The sequence below is a fragment of the Corvus hawaiiensis genome, chromosome 7, assembly GCF_020740725.1.
Source record: "Corvus hawaiiensis isolate bCorHaw1 chromosome 7, bCorHaw1.pri.cur, whole genome shotgun sequence".
Lineage (NCBI taxonomy): Eukaryota > Metazoa > Chordata > Aves > Passeriformes > Corvidae > Corvus > Corvus hawaiiensis.
In genome coordinates, this window is record NC_063219.1 from 2,962,049 (window position 1) to 2,975,350 (window position 13,302).

The 13,302-nt window shown below is 46.9% G+C and overlaps 1 long non-coding RNA gene across 1 annotated transcript; it reads left to right on the forward strand.

The window, feature by feature from the left end:
• Positions 1-50: 50 nt before the first annotated feature.
• On the forward strand, positions 51-4,046 carry LOC125328354. Its single transcript, XR_007204679.1, has 3 exons — positions 51-175; positions 2,001-2,103; positions 3,964-4,046. It is a non-coding gene; the product is annotated as an uncharacterized LOC125328354 (long non-coding RNA).
• The last annotated feature ends 9,256 nt before the right edge of the window (positions 4,047-13,302 follow it).

Consider the following 13,302-nt stretch of genomic DNA (forward strand, 5'->3'; position numbering starts at 1 on the left):
TAGTACACAGGTGAAAAACGAGGTGTAGTGAGGCAATACCTCATCGTAGTGGAAGGTGGTGCAGTAAGGACCATTAATTTTTTCCAGGAGTACGGACAGGAGTTTCATCTGTGGAAAATCCTCTTGCAGAGCTTCCACACGGGCAGAGGCAAAACACTCATTTACCAAGTCTGAGGTAAAAAATCATTTGCAAATAGTAAAATTATACTTTTCTTTCTTTATTTATTTTTCTCTCCATAAGGAGAGCTATCACGGGGAGCTTTTTTCCACTGTGGGCCTCCAAATTTCCTGATAATCCTTGCAGAAGAGCTTTGCTTGTTTTCCTTCTAGCCTGTGGTTCACAGGTAACACTGACTGAACATGTTGGCTTTAACAGGTTAAAATCTGTGCAGTGCCCCTGTACACCCCAGCAGGGTCTAGCTGCAGCACTGGGACAGCAGTGCTTTGCAAGTAGAGAGCTCTGCAATTAATTTGCAGCACAAGCCCTGGCCCCACCTGGTAATATTGAATCAGCAATAATGTCAGCATGGGCAGGCCCCTGAGGCATCCCTGCGTATTTGTGTCACATTTTCATCGACCACACAGGTGTTCACTGTACACCTGCAGCTCCCAGAGTGCATTAAGCTCTCCACTTGCATTAAAAAAAGAAGGAATAAATGAAATTTTTTAGCTCTTGCAGGCAAAAAGGTGGGAAGTACAGTGCAAGTGCAGCTGGAAGGCTCGGACTGCTGGCTGTTTTGATTTGTGAGTCTCTGGGCTTGAGCAGTATTGTCTGTGTGAGGAAGAGTCAAGCCAGAAATACCAAACAGACTGAGTAAACCCAGTGTGTGTATTACTCTCAGTAGCAGCTAGTGACAAGCAGTAATAAATTGCTGCTCAGGAGGGTGGCTGGGGCCAAATGAAAATATACTGCTAAGTGGTACATGAGCACTATCATTATGAAAATACACACCATGGAGAGAATAAAAGTTGTGCAAAGAGTACAGCTGAGGTGGGCTTTGGTGATGATTAATGTATGAGCAAATGAACAATTTGACAGAGCGCTGCATTTTTATCCAACGTCGGAGAGCGACTCTGTATTCCAGAGAGCGACTGTGTATTCCAGCAGGGTGCCTGGTGGCCCTGTCAGCCTGTGCACAAGGACAGGGATGCTGCTGCCTTTGGACAAACAGTGGGAGGGATGTTATCAGTGTCAATAATGGCGTTGACTCTGTTGCCTGTCCAGCAGTTCGTTGTCCCTTGGTGCCTGAAGTGAGGTTTCTGTTTGTGCAAGAGTGGCAGGGGGTGGTTGGGCTTAACCCCTGTCCCCGCACAGGAAGGACAGAGGAGCCAGCCCAGAGGAGGTGACCAGCAGGATTAGAGGGATGGAGCACCTCTGCTGTGAGGAAAGGCTGAGAGAATTGGGATTGTTCAGCCTGGAGAAGAGAAGGCTTTGGGGTGACCTAATTGTGGCCTTCCAGTACCTGAAGGAGCCAACAAGAAAGATGGAGAGAGACAACTTACAGGGGCCTGGAGTGACAGGACAAGGGGAGATGGGGTCAGACTGAAAGAGAGCAGGGTTAGATTGGATATTGGGAAAAAAATTCTTCCCTGTGAGGGCAGTGAGACCCTGGCACCAGTTACCCAGAGAAGCTGTACTGCCCCATCCCTGGAAGTGTTCAAGGTCGGGTTGGATGGAGCTTGGAGCAAGCTGGGATAGTGGAAGGTGTCCCTGCCCATGGCAGGGGGTTGGAACTGGATGATCTTTAAGGTTCTTTCCAACCCAAGCCATTCTGGGATTCTGCATCCGAGAAGGGATGTTCTGGCTGTGTGCTAGAGGGGTGTCTGGAGTTGGATGTGATTGATATGTCCTGGTTTGGGGGTGGCTTTGCAGGGGAAATCACACAGTCTGCCTCCCCAGAGGTTTAGTTTTGCTTTATAGAGCTTAATTGGTTTTGGTGATGTTTAGAGGATATTCAAATACCCTGTGCTCTGCTCATGTCCCATCATTTATTCAATAGGAATGAGGTCTCTCTGGAGCTTTTTCCCGGTGTTTTAAAGCATTACAGAAGCTCGTCCTGAGCCAAGAACGCAGTAACATCATATTGGAAATAATGGGAAGAGGTAAATGCTAGAATTACAAATACCACATTAAGGTTATTTCTAAATTATGCTAGGGCGTGCATCCAAGAAAGAAAAATCAGGCTTAATATGCACTGTGCTCTGCTGTGTTAATAAGTAAAAAGAGGATGAAGCTGAATAGAGGCATACAAAAGGGATGGTGTTGCTGTTGTTAGGACAATACCCTAGATTCCCTTCTCTTGAGACTGTAGGGAGCAAGCAATGCTTTTTAGCTTGGCTCTGATTCTCTGTTGTGAGTCTGTTTTCAGTTGTTGGTTTTTTTTCATGTAGCAAACCAAGAAGAGTGTAGAAAAACAGGTCAGTTTGGCTGTTGGTTAATCTGTTAGGGTAGGAAGCAAACAAGGTAGGATTCTCCAGCTACCTGCAGCTGTCTGTGGGCTAGCAGAGGGTGGGCTGGGCCTGCCAGTGGACAAGGAAGACCCAGCCAAAATGTAGGACTCTATCTGAAGTGGAAGTCCGTGGCTGGCCTGGTTTGGGGCTTCAGAGATGGAGTGCCATGAGTAGTGAGTGTTGCACCAGTGGTCTGATCTAGATCTGTCCTAGCTCAGGAAAGGTGTCTCATCACCATGAGGCTGCTTTGGAAAAACATGTTATTGTGGGCCTCTCTGCCTGTATGAACACAGTCCTCAGCTTTGAAATTCCCCATCATGCCAAGCTTGTCTTCTTTAACCAGGCCCTGCTTTCATTTATATACCACCCCACGCTTTTCCTCAACAACCCCTTGCCTCTGCTATGCTCTGTGTTGCCCTCAAGCAAAGGTTGTGGTATTCAGCATGATGTAAGACAAATACATATCTGTCCTACTCAAACTCCTGTTTTCTCCCCTGGCAGTTATTAAATGGGAAGCAAAGAAGTGCAGATGAGCAATATGTTACATTCACAAGGGTCACTGCTTCCTCTGCATTGTTCTGGTATCTGGTATCTCCCTTGAATGCTGTTTGCCAGGCACTGGGCCTCAGTTTCTCCAGTCTCCCAGAGACCACAGTCTTGCAAGTACTTTTCTATGCTCCTCACTCAGTATTATGGGATTGCTTACTGCAAAGGTCTCGTGGAGGTTTCAAGTGCCCTGTCTCAGATGCTGCACAACAGTAGAGGTGGGAGTGGAATTGAATCCAGGCTGTTTCTCAAGGGTTGCTGCTATATCCAGGCTTTTGGTTTGTCTGCCTTTTGCTCTCAGGGTTCATGAGAACTGCAGGGTAAACTCTTTGGTGTATTCCAGGAGAAAAAGAGCTGCTAAGTATTGCTCTGTTGAACCTTGTTCAAGAACTGCATCACACTGCCTGTGCCACTCGCTACCAGTTAACTCTGGGGTAGCTTCAGCCTTGAGCTGATGAACAGGCTGGCCAGGAGTGTTCCACAATAACAGAGAGGCTCAAGAGCCCTGATCTACTTTGAGTTTCTTTTTCAGCCCTTATCAGCTTGGAGCAGCTTTTGTTTTACTGTGTTCCTTGGAGGTCCCAGTTAAATCACATCCGTGGTGTGCCGGCTGTCAGCTGTCCTTGTAAATCCCTGCTCAGGGTCCCACGGAGCTGCTGAGGTGACAGTGAGCCTTTAGCTAAAGTTCAGAGACACCAAAGAGCTCTGCACGTTCAATTTGACCTGGGGTGTGAAGGTTACATCCCCTCTTCACTCACTAACACCAGTGGTTGGTTTTCCCAAACCTGTGATATCAATGTCTCATGGTTTTCCTGCAAAAGAATCAATTTCCATCTAATGGAATAAATATTGCAGATTTCAGCCTGAGTTATTCTCCTAATGCTCTGGGTTATGAATGAGGCCCAAAGGTGCATAAACCGAACAATGATTTATTTTCTAAACATTCCCATTCCTTTCCTCCCACAGGCTGGTTCCTATCCAAGCATAGAAGGAAAAATACTATGAAAAAAGTAAGAAATATTTTCTCCTGTTGGCGACTCAGTGCCTACTCTATGTAGGCCTACTCAGTGCCTACCCACATGTAGGCTGTGGCTGAACAGATCTGTTTGCAATTGCAAATATGGCCTTTGCAGTAAAAAAAAAAAAAAAATCTCATCCACTTTGAGGTTCATTGGCTTCTTGGAGCTATTTGTGTGAAAGGAAGAATTCCCAGAGAAAAGAAAAGGAAATATTTTGTTCAGGTGTTTTTGCTGTAGGTGAGAAGAAATTACTTTATCCACAAATAAACAGGCTGCTCTACCTTTTCATAGCACCATGGAATCCCAGAATGGCTTGGCTTGGAAGGGACCTCAAAGCTCATCTCGTTCCACACCCTGCCATGGGCAGGGACACCTTCCACTAGCCCAGGGTGCTCCAAGCCCCATCCAGCCTGGCCTTGGACACTTCCAGGGATGGGGCAGCCACAGCTTCTCTGGGAAATTGAAATCACTGATTCTTTCCCAGAAGAGCTGTTTTTATCAGCGTCTCCCTTTGCCCCCAGCTCTTTGGACACCAGCGTTTGTGTCCCTGGGTGAGAGGGCTGCCTGCCGGGATGCTGCCGGGATGCTGCCGGGATGCTGCCGGATGTGCAGGGAGCCGGCTCCCACTAGAGCGCGCTAGGACAGTTAAAATGGGGCTGGTTTTCTGCTGGCATCAGGGTGGAACCATCAAAGACGCCTGTGTAAGGAATGGCACTTCTGTTTCTCAGCACGGATTCTGGCTGGGTTCCCCATCTTTTGGGTACGCTTTCCCTGGAAGAGTGTGCAGCAAAGCCAGCTGTAGCTTGCCTGAGAGCAGTGAGGTTTGGGCTGGGTCAGGTACTGGCACAAACCTGTTGGAAGCCCCAGCCTGGACGGAGGGCAGGGAGGAGCTTTGTCCTCAAGCCCTGGCCTATCTCACAGTCCCTTTGTTTGCTGCTCTGTAAGGCAGAGGAAGTGGGAATCTGTGCAGTACTTGGACATGGACAGCAGTCCCCCTCAAAGTCCCATTGTTGGTCTGCTGTTGTCATTTGTGCATTTTGAAACTACCCCTAACGAACTTGCCCACCTTCACAGCAGAATTTCCTGCCTCAGCCCAAGCTCTTAGACCCCTGTCTGCTACCCTAGTTTGCTTCATGTTTACTTAATTAGCCAGCTGGAGCATAATTCCTTTCATGATCTACAGTCTAATACATAAAGATGACAGTGACATGAATCTTGGCTTAGGTTTCAATTTGCATGTTAATTCATTGTGGTTCCCCTGATAGCTGGAATTTGCTCCAACAGGATCTGGGAGATGATGAAATGGGCGGGGTGTTCTCCTGTGTCCCAGCGAGAGCCTGGAGCGATAGGTGACATAGTTTTACTGTCCACCAGGCATCATCTCCTGTAGGTCTACATCAAAAAGCAAAGCAAAGGTGAAAAGCAAAGCAAAAATCCTAAATGAGGAGTTTTTCTCAGTACAGAATGCAAATAAGAGTCATGGCTCTGGTAGTTGAGAAGCATCTGGAAATCAGTGAAGCCTGGTGAGACAGCCTGCAACAGATTAAGAAGGAGCACAGTGATTTTACACAGCAATCCAGCCCCAGTCATCTCTGGTTCAGAAAGCCCTCGACACACTTATCTAGAGAAGAGAGACTCTCCAAGCAGGGAGGAAACAGTGATTTCCCTGAGTGGAAGACAAGCCCATGTTGGCTGTGAAGGGTTTAGGCACAAACCCCATCACTTCATGAGACTCATCTGTCTGTCTGACATCCAGGAGCTGGCTTACAGGGAAGGAAGTGCTCGGAGCCTGTGTTCGGTTCCAGCGCTCTGGGGGACCCTGGGAACACTGTTGGGCTCACAGGAGACTGTCAGCAAATGCAGGCAGAGCTGCCATTTGCCAGCATGCCTGAGAAAACAGCGGCTTGCCAAAGGTGGCACAAGGAGGCTCTCCTGGAAAGACAGCCATAGGTGGTTATTTATCTGTTACATTAGAGCTAAGTGAGATCCAGACCCTGGAGAGCCGGGATACAGGATAAAAACAGGGCTTGCCGCAAGACCCTGTGAGCTGAATAGAAATCATGGCTAAATTGGAGGATGGGAAAAGAGACAGGGTTGTGTGAAAAGGCATGGCCAGCATCACACAGCAGGCAGAGCCACAGCTGGCGAGGCTTGGAGCAGTCTCTAGCTGGCAGATGGGTTTAGGTGCAGCAAATCATCCATTTTCAGATTTTGCTGATTTTACACAGTCTAATTTTAATAACAGAAGAAAAGAGTGAGACTTCTTTTTCATAAATCACTTATTCCTTTCCTTTTTCTCCCAAGTAACTGCACTAGGTCACTGTATTTTGGCCTTAGAAACATGGATAACATTTTATTGAAGAATTATGGAGACAAAAAATTGAAAATAAATGTTATCCCTTCTCTGTGTTCAAAACCCAATGGCTTTGGATTCTCCAGGAGCTTCTTGTGCTTTCTGGAAATGCTGTTACCTTGTATGCCATGCATTCATAATCAGCTGTGGTTCGTTCTTTCTGTTCTGACCTTCCTTGCTCAGAGTCTCAAGTCACAACAGGACGAAGTCTGGCTTTTGAGAATCATCTTCCTGATACTTTATGGCCAGAAAAAGAAGGGATTTTTTTCCCCCAGAAAACATTATTAAATCAAGCCTTTTCATTTTTCACTTCAACCAAAGCCAAGTTTTTCAGCTTTTCATTAAAAACCAAGTATTTGAAATTGTTCAGGAGGCCTTAAAATGAACATTTCCAGGTTCTAGAATAAACACTGTCATTTTCCAGAGTAGGATTCTTTTCAGGAGAGTAGGATTTAATCATGTAGCTTCTATTCCATTAACCAGGCCCCCCAGGTAAATATTTTGAGCTAGCTTAGTACAGTTCTGGATTTTGGGAAATGCAAGGTTATGATAAGCTTGTGCAAATTTCGTGAGGGGCATTGGTGTTTCCCTGCATGTAACGGGGGGGAAAAGCCTGTTCACAGTTGGTGAAAAGCCCTGGGCAGGACTGAGTGCCATCGATCCTGGGCACAGAGTTCCTGTGTTCATGTGGCAAATCCACCTGGAAGTGGCAGGGAGCTGTCAGGATGGGGATGACAAACACCACCCCTCATTAGGCAGAGCTGAGGCAGGCACTAATTAACCTGGAGCTGCAGTGGTGCTGCTCGTGGCTCATGTCGTGATGATTCCTGACCCTTTTGTGGTGAGGGCAGGATCAGTGTTGGCTCTGCTTGGTGCAGCTTTCCCCCACCTTTTCCTCCACCTGTCTCCATGCATTTCAGGCATGGAAACCGTGTCCCTGTGCCCATCTGTGCTCAGTGGCTCTGGAGCCACTGGAGCTTTAATTGTGTGGAGCTGTTTTCCTGGGCTAAATTAGCAGATGCATGGGGGTGACAATTTTGGCCCCATATGAGTTTGGTGGTAATAACTGAGCCTGAGACTCAGGCCAAGGCAGCAAGGCCAGAGGGAATTTAATGGGACTTCCTGCAAAACACAGCTACAGACTTTCAATTGACTTTCTTCAGTTTACCTAACTAATGTCTCCTCCAGCCCTGCTTTTTAATTCATGATAATATAATCAATCACATAATTATGACCTCATCTCATTCTCTGTTAAGACTTGGGTGACAAATAAGGACAGGGTCACACTTCAGTTTGTGTTGCTGTGTTTTATTGTCTAGATGAAAAGAAGCAAACATGCTGGGGACAGAATTTCCAAAACAAAATTCTGCTGACAATAGGCAACATTTAGCTTTTTCTGGAGAGCTGGAAAGTAGGACTTGTTGGTTGGTTTCAGTTACACTGTTTTTCATGTAAATACACACCTTGTCAGACCTGGGAACAGACTCCTTTTAACTCATCTCACGAGCACACATCGGCATCATAACAAACACACGGGGAGAAGAACGATTTCTCCAGGCAAGAGGCAGCTTAATCCACTGGGTCAGATAAAAATCCTTCAAACAGAACATGGGAACTTCTCCTTTTATAGATTAACCACGGCAAGGGACTGAAATCCCAGTGTAAGGCAGCATCAAACTCCACTGATGCCATAAACCATGGCAAGGAGCACACTGAGAGCAGGAATTAAGAACATGATTGAATCATGTGAAAGAATTTTTACTCCTGAATTAGTGTTAGAGACTTGGGTCTAATGTTACGGTTTGGGGAAAGGATGGTTAAATTCTTCACGTCCTGTATTTTTGGTCAGGTTTGACATTTCCCTGCCAAAAGCCCCTTTTGCTGACCTGCCGTTCATAATTTTACTGGGTTATCAGTGTCATCCCATCTGGAAAGAGGGTGGCTCTTTTCTTCACAGACATTTTAGGCTAAAGAGATCCTCTTCTCGACATCTTGGGAAGACCCTAAATGCTGAATTTTAGGGGGTTACTTGTATTCCCAAGAAGGGATAAACAACAAGGCTGTGGGAAGTCCAGCGTCTGAAGTCTGATCTCTGGCTCTGTTACAGACCTCCACTGTGACACTTGGAGCAGACTCTACCCTTGCACAACAGAAATAAACCATGAAGGTTGAAAACTAGAAGAGAAACATTTAGAATGTATGGAGTGCTTTATAAACCCATCAATTTTCAAGCCACTTTCCCAGTTTCCCGAGCCTAACTTGAAAGTTATGAGTGTTTGGGGTAGGCAATACCACACAAACAATATCCACTTTCAACACACGAATATTCACAAACCTCTCACTGTTGCTACTGTGGAAGCATTGCTGTTTCTCCTACACATAATACCATGTGATACTATTCATACTGGTTTGATGCCCCAGTTTGAGCTGTGTCATGCCACGCACCAGTTTTGCTACTGTCTTGGTTTGAGACAAATTTGGAAGAACATCCCAAATGAACGTATCCTCTAATAGAAGGCAGATTTCTTGCAGCCCCTCCCCCACAGGTTCGGAAAGAAATTTCCTTGGAGGAAAGTGAAAAAAACTATTTATTTAATAAGCAAAGTGCACACCGGCATGGGAAAAAGAATGACTAATGTTAAATAATGAAAACTCTTGCTGTGGAGAAGACCTGGGAAGATTTTCAAAGTCCTTTTTGGGTGTGACTCTCTCTTCTCCGGACCATGGTGTAGGGCCTCCCAGTGATGTTCTGGTGTTGCTGAACAGCCCAGAAGAAAGAAGAAGCCAAAGTCCCAGGAAACTCCTTGCTTTAGCTAACGAACCAGAACCTAGCTAAAGAGCAAAAGGAATGCCACCCTCTTCCCTGCTGCAGAGAGCTGAGAGCTGAGGAAAAAAAAGCAGGAAGGTGCTTTCCTCCGCTCTGCAGCAGCAGCGCATTATCTCTGTTTTTAACACAAGCCGCTGAAAGAATTCCACTGGCTCTCCCCCCCTCTCTCTTAAAGGTACAGAAAGGCACAGGATTCATATCTGGCATAGGGCAGGTGCTAGGGAATACAGTATCACATAGTCACCCCAGGACAGCTACTCATTTCTTGTATTCACACTTGGTAGCTGAAATACTGCAGCCCTCTGAACTTGCTTTCCTGTTTCCCCGATTTTCACTCATGCTCAGATTAGCACTTAGTCATCTTTACAATCCTTGCGTTTCCCTGTGTTCTCTTCTCTACAGCATGACCAAAATTTGTTTGCACAGGATTTTTATGAGCTTCTGCCCTCATTAAAAAAGGGCCAACTTGTCTTGGGAAGTTTCCCCCATCAGTTTTGACATCTCCTGCAGCCTGCCATTCCTTAGCATTAATTTCTATCGCTTCCCCCAATTTCCCTGGAAGAAATTCTGATTAGGCAATAAGTGCTGGGCCATCCATCATTTCATGCCAGTCACAAGGCACACGGTGCTTCTCAGCCTGGAAGGCACAGATCGTTCTTAATCAACCCGAGTGTGCCACGGGTAACAGAGCTAAAGACCTGATCTCCGTGGCCATCCCCCGGGACCCTGTCTAAGCATAGAAGTAAGGCAGAGCCATTGTGAGCGCCGTGTAACGGTGCAGCACAGCTGATTAAACCCCTGCAAAGCTCAGAGGGCTTCACAAAAGTCCTGTCAGTCAGCTCGCTTTTGATTTCAGGTCTGATTTTCATTTGTTTACAGCATCGCCCATTATGTGTAGAGTGTTTGCTAAACACTGAAGAATAATGGTCCTGTCCCACGTAGCTGACAGCAGAAGGGCTGACAAAAGGAAGGAAGGCAGTAAAAGGGGTAATTGATGTATGAGTCATGCTTCCCAGCCAGCTGTGCCGATAAAAAATGGCCACTTTTATGGGAAGGCTGGAAAAGAACAACAAAATTACCTTTCTGAAAAAAAAAGCCAACCCAAACCAAAGTATTTGGACCAGCAGTTTGATTAAAGATGACTTGACTGCCAACAGCACAGGGAAGGGAGTCCTGGGGAGGCATTTGGGTTTATCAGATGCAGGGAAAGATGTTTCTGGCACAGACACCTGTACTAAGACAATACAGAGACAGCAGCAGGAGGTCCTGCCTATGGCACAGAAAAACCTGACAAGGAAGCAGGAAAACAGAAGATATGAAGTGTGAGAGATGAGAATTGATAAGCAGGGGTGGAGTTACGAGCTGGGAACAGTCGGTGAGGCAGGGGAGGAAGTCATTGGAGGTACTTTTTTGGCAAATTGCCGAGCAGTCCCATATCCACCTAATGCACAGAACTCTGCAGGAAGATTTATGTTGTCATCCAGCCACGTGACTTGGGGCCTGACTTTGCTCCACTTAGAGGCAATGACAGATTCCTATTGATTCATAGGAACCACAGAAATCAAAGAAAACTTGCTGTAGCAACTGGCTAATTCAATAAAAGCATTGATTTTTCCGGCTGGACAATTAGAGAGCATGAATGCAGTGTAGCTGATTTCTGTCTCTGAATTAATGTAACAAATGATCATTGATTCAAGTGAGAGGAAACTGTACCCCAAAGGAAAGGACTTTCCGTAGTAAAAATACCCCAGCCCATGTGGGCTGGTCTTTAGTGTGCCACAGATGGAGCTGGTTATGGTTCTGTGTCTCTGCTGGTTAGCACACTTAGTTGACTGTCACCTCACAGAGCAGCCAAGGTAAAGGCAGACACGCAGGGCCAGGGAGAACTCTGGAAAGGTGATGCAGGAGACCACAGAGTTCAAAACAGGTAGTGGGAGCACCTCATAGCATCACTTCAGATGAATGGTTCTAGTTTTGTCCTGGGTTTGAGATGGAATCATGGAATGGTTTGAGTTGGGAGGGACCTTAAGGCTCATCCAGTGCCACCCCCTGCCATGGGCAGGGACACCTTCCACTATCTCGGGTTGCTCCAAGCCCCATCCAGCCTGGCCTTGGACACTTCCAGGGATGGGGCAGCCACAGCTTCTCTGGGCAACCTGTGCCAGGGCCTCACCACCCTCACAGGGAAGAATTTCTTGCTAACATCTGATCTAAACCTACTCTGTGTCAGTTTGAAGACATTCCCCCTTGTCCTGTCACTCCAGGCCCTTGTAAATAGTTTCTCTGCATTTTCATTGTCGGCTCCTTCAGGCACTGGAAGGCGGCAATTAGGTCACCCCAAAGCCTTCTCTTCTCCAGACTGAGCAATCCCAGTTCTCCCAGCCTTTCCCCACGGATGTGCTCCATCCTGATCATCTTGGTGCTTCTTCTGGACTGGCTCCAGCAGCTCCATGTCCTTCCTGTGCTGGGGCTGCCAGGGCTGGAGGCAGCTCTGCAGGCAGGGTCTCACCAGATTGGAGCACACAGTTCTCTCTTCCTGCACAGTGAGGAAGATACTTTGAGCCCCCCTCAAAGCCTTAAAAGAAGAACTTCCTAAACCACGTGCAGTAGCTGTAAACAGGCCCCAAGATTTTCAGGGCTGCTGGGTATTGGCAAACCTAGGTTATGGCTTCATGCTTTGCTGCCCTGGCTCAGGAGTCAGTGTTCCAGGCAGTGTGATGATTTCTTTCATAGGAAACTGGTGTGTCACTTGTCCATTTGCAAACCCTTTTTGCTGTTGAGATTAGTTCTAATGGTATTGAAGCATCTTGAACTCACTGCACCATGGAAGCCCCCAGACGGGACTGAGGAGTCCCAGCTGCTGACAAAGCACCCACCAAAGGTGGCTCTCCTTACAGCAGGGAGCTCATCCCGGTGTTCCCAGCTCCTGATTTCAGGCTGGCTGCTGTGCATGTGCAGTGCCACGGGTGTGCTGCAGTGCTGGCACAGAGGCCGCTGCTGTTCCCTGCTGGGTGTCACCTGGGCTGCAGGGGCAGGACAGGCAGTGACACTTTAGCAGCTGCGGTTGTTTGCGTCAGCGCGTGTGAGTCAGGGCCCTGACCTGGGGGATGTTCCACGTTGATCCCTGGGCCTTGACGTGGATGGGCCATCCCAACACCCCTGCCCTGCCAGATACCACCTCCTCTCATCACCCCACTGCTTCTGTGCTTGGTGCCTTTTTTTGTTCCATTTCTAACGGCCTGTACCTGCAATAGAGGTGTTCTGAGAGGGCCCAGCAGACACAATGCACCTCATCACAGGAACAGGAGTGAGCAGGTGTGATAAGAGTTGTGGAGCACTAATGGAGCGGGATGCTCAGTGCTGGAGGGGAGGAGGGATATTTCGGTCAGGCACTGGGATAAAAGCTAAGCTGCTTCACAGCACAGCCTGCTAGAAATCAGTGGTTAGAAAAACGTGTCTATTAAAAGGTCAGGTGTGGTCCTGAGTTCTAGGCTGACACTTGCACAAGCTGGTAAATGATACATAATGAACACCTTACTAGCTTAATTTTGTCTATTTGGGGTCACTGTGAACAGCCCATTAGAAACTAGTAGGTTTCTCAGAGGCTGCCAAATGCTGGTTGTTATTATTTCTGCAGATAATACTGAATCTGTAACTTGTTTGAGAGCAGCTTATGCAATATTTGGTGATCAAATTTGGAGCATTAACTGGATAGTTTAACTACTTCGTGTGCTTCTCTTCACTGACCATGAGAGCATAACTCTTAGACTCAGATTTCTCCTGTGCAACAGTCAGAGAGACAACCACAATTAAAGTTTCACTACTTCCACTACTCCAAACCACTCAAAAATTGTGATGGCCTTTCTGATGTCCATGTTTTTTTAGAGTCTATGGTTTTCAGCTTTACTTTTCAGTTGTGAGAGCTGAAAATGAATCTTTTGCTTCAAGTAAAGAAGAGCTCTCACTTATATCCCAGATCCCAGCACCAGACACATCAGGGAGAAAAACTGAATACCTGAGAGCATAAAACTCCAGATGTACTTTCAGAATACAGCACAGGATTTGCTCCCAGGAAACTGTCAGTGCTCCTGCTGGAAGTGGAGAGT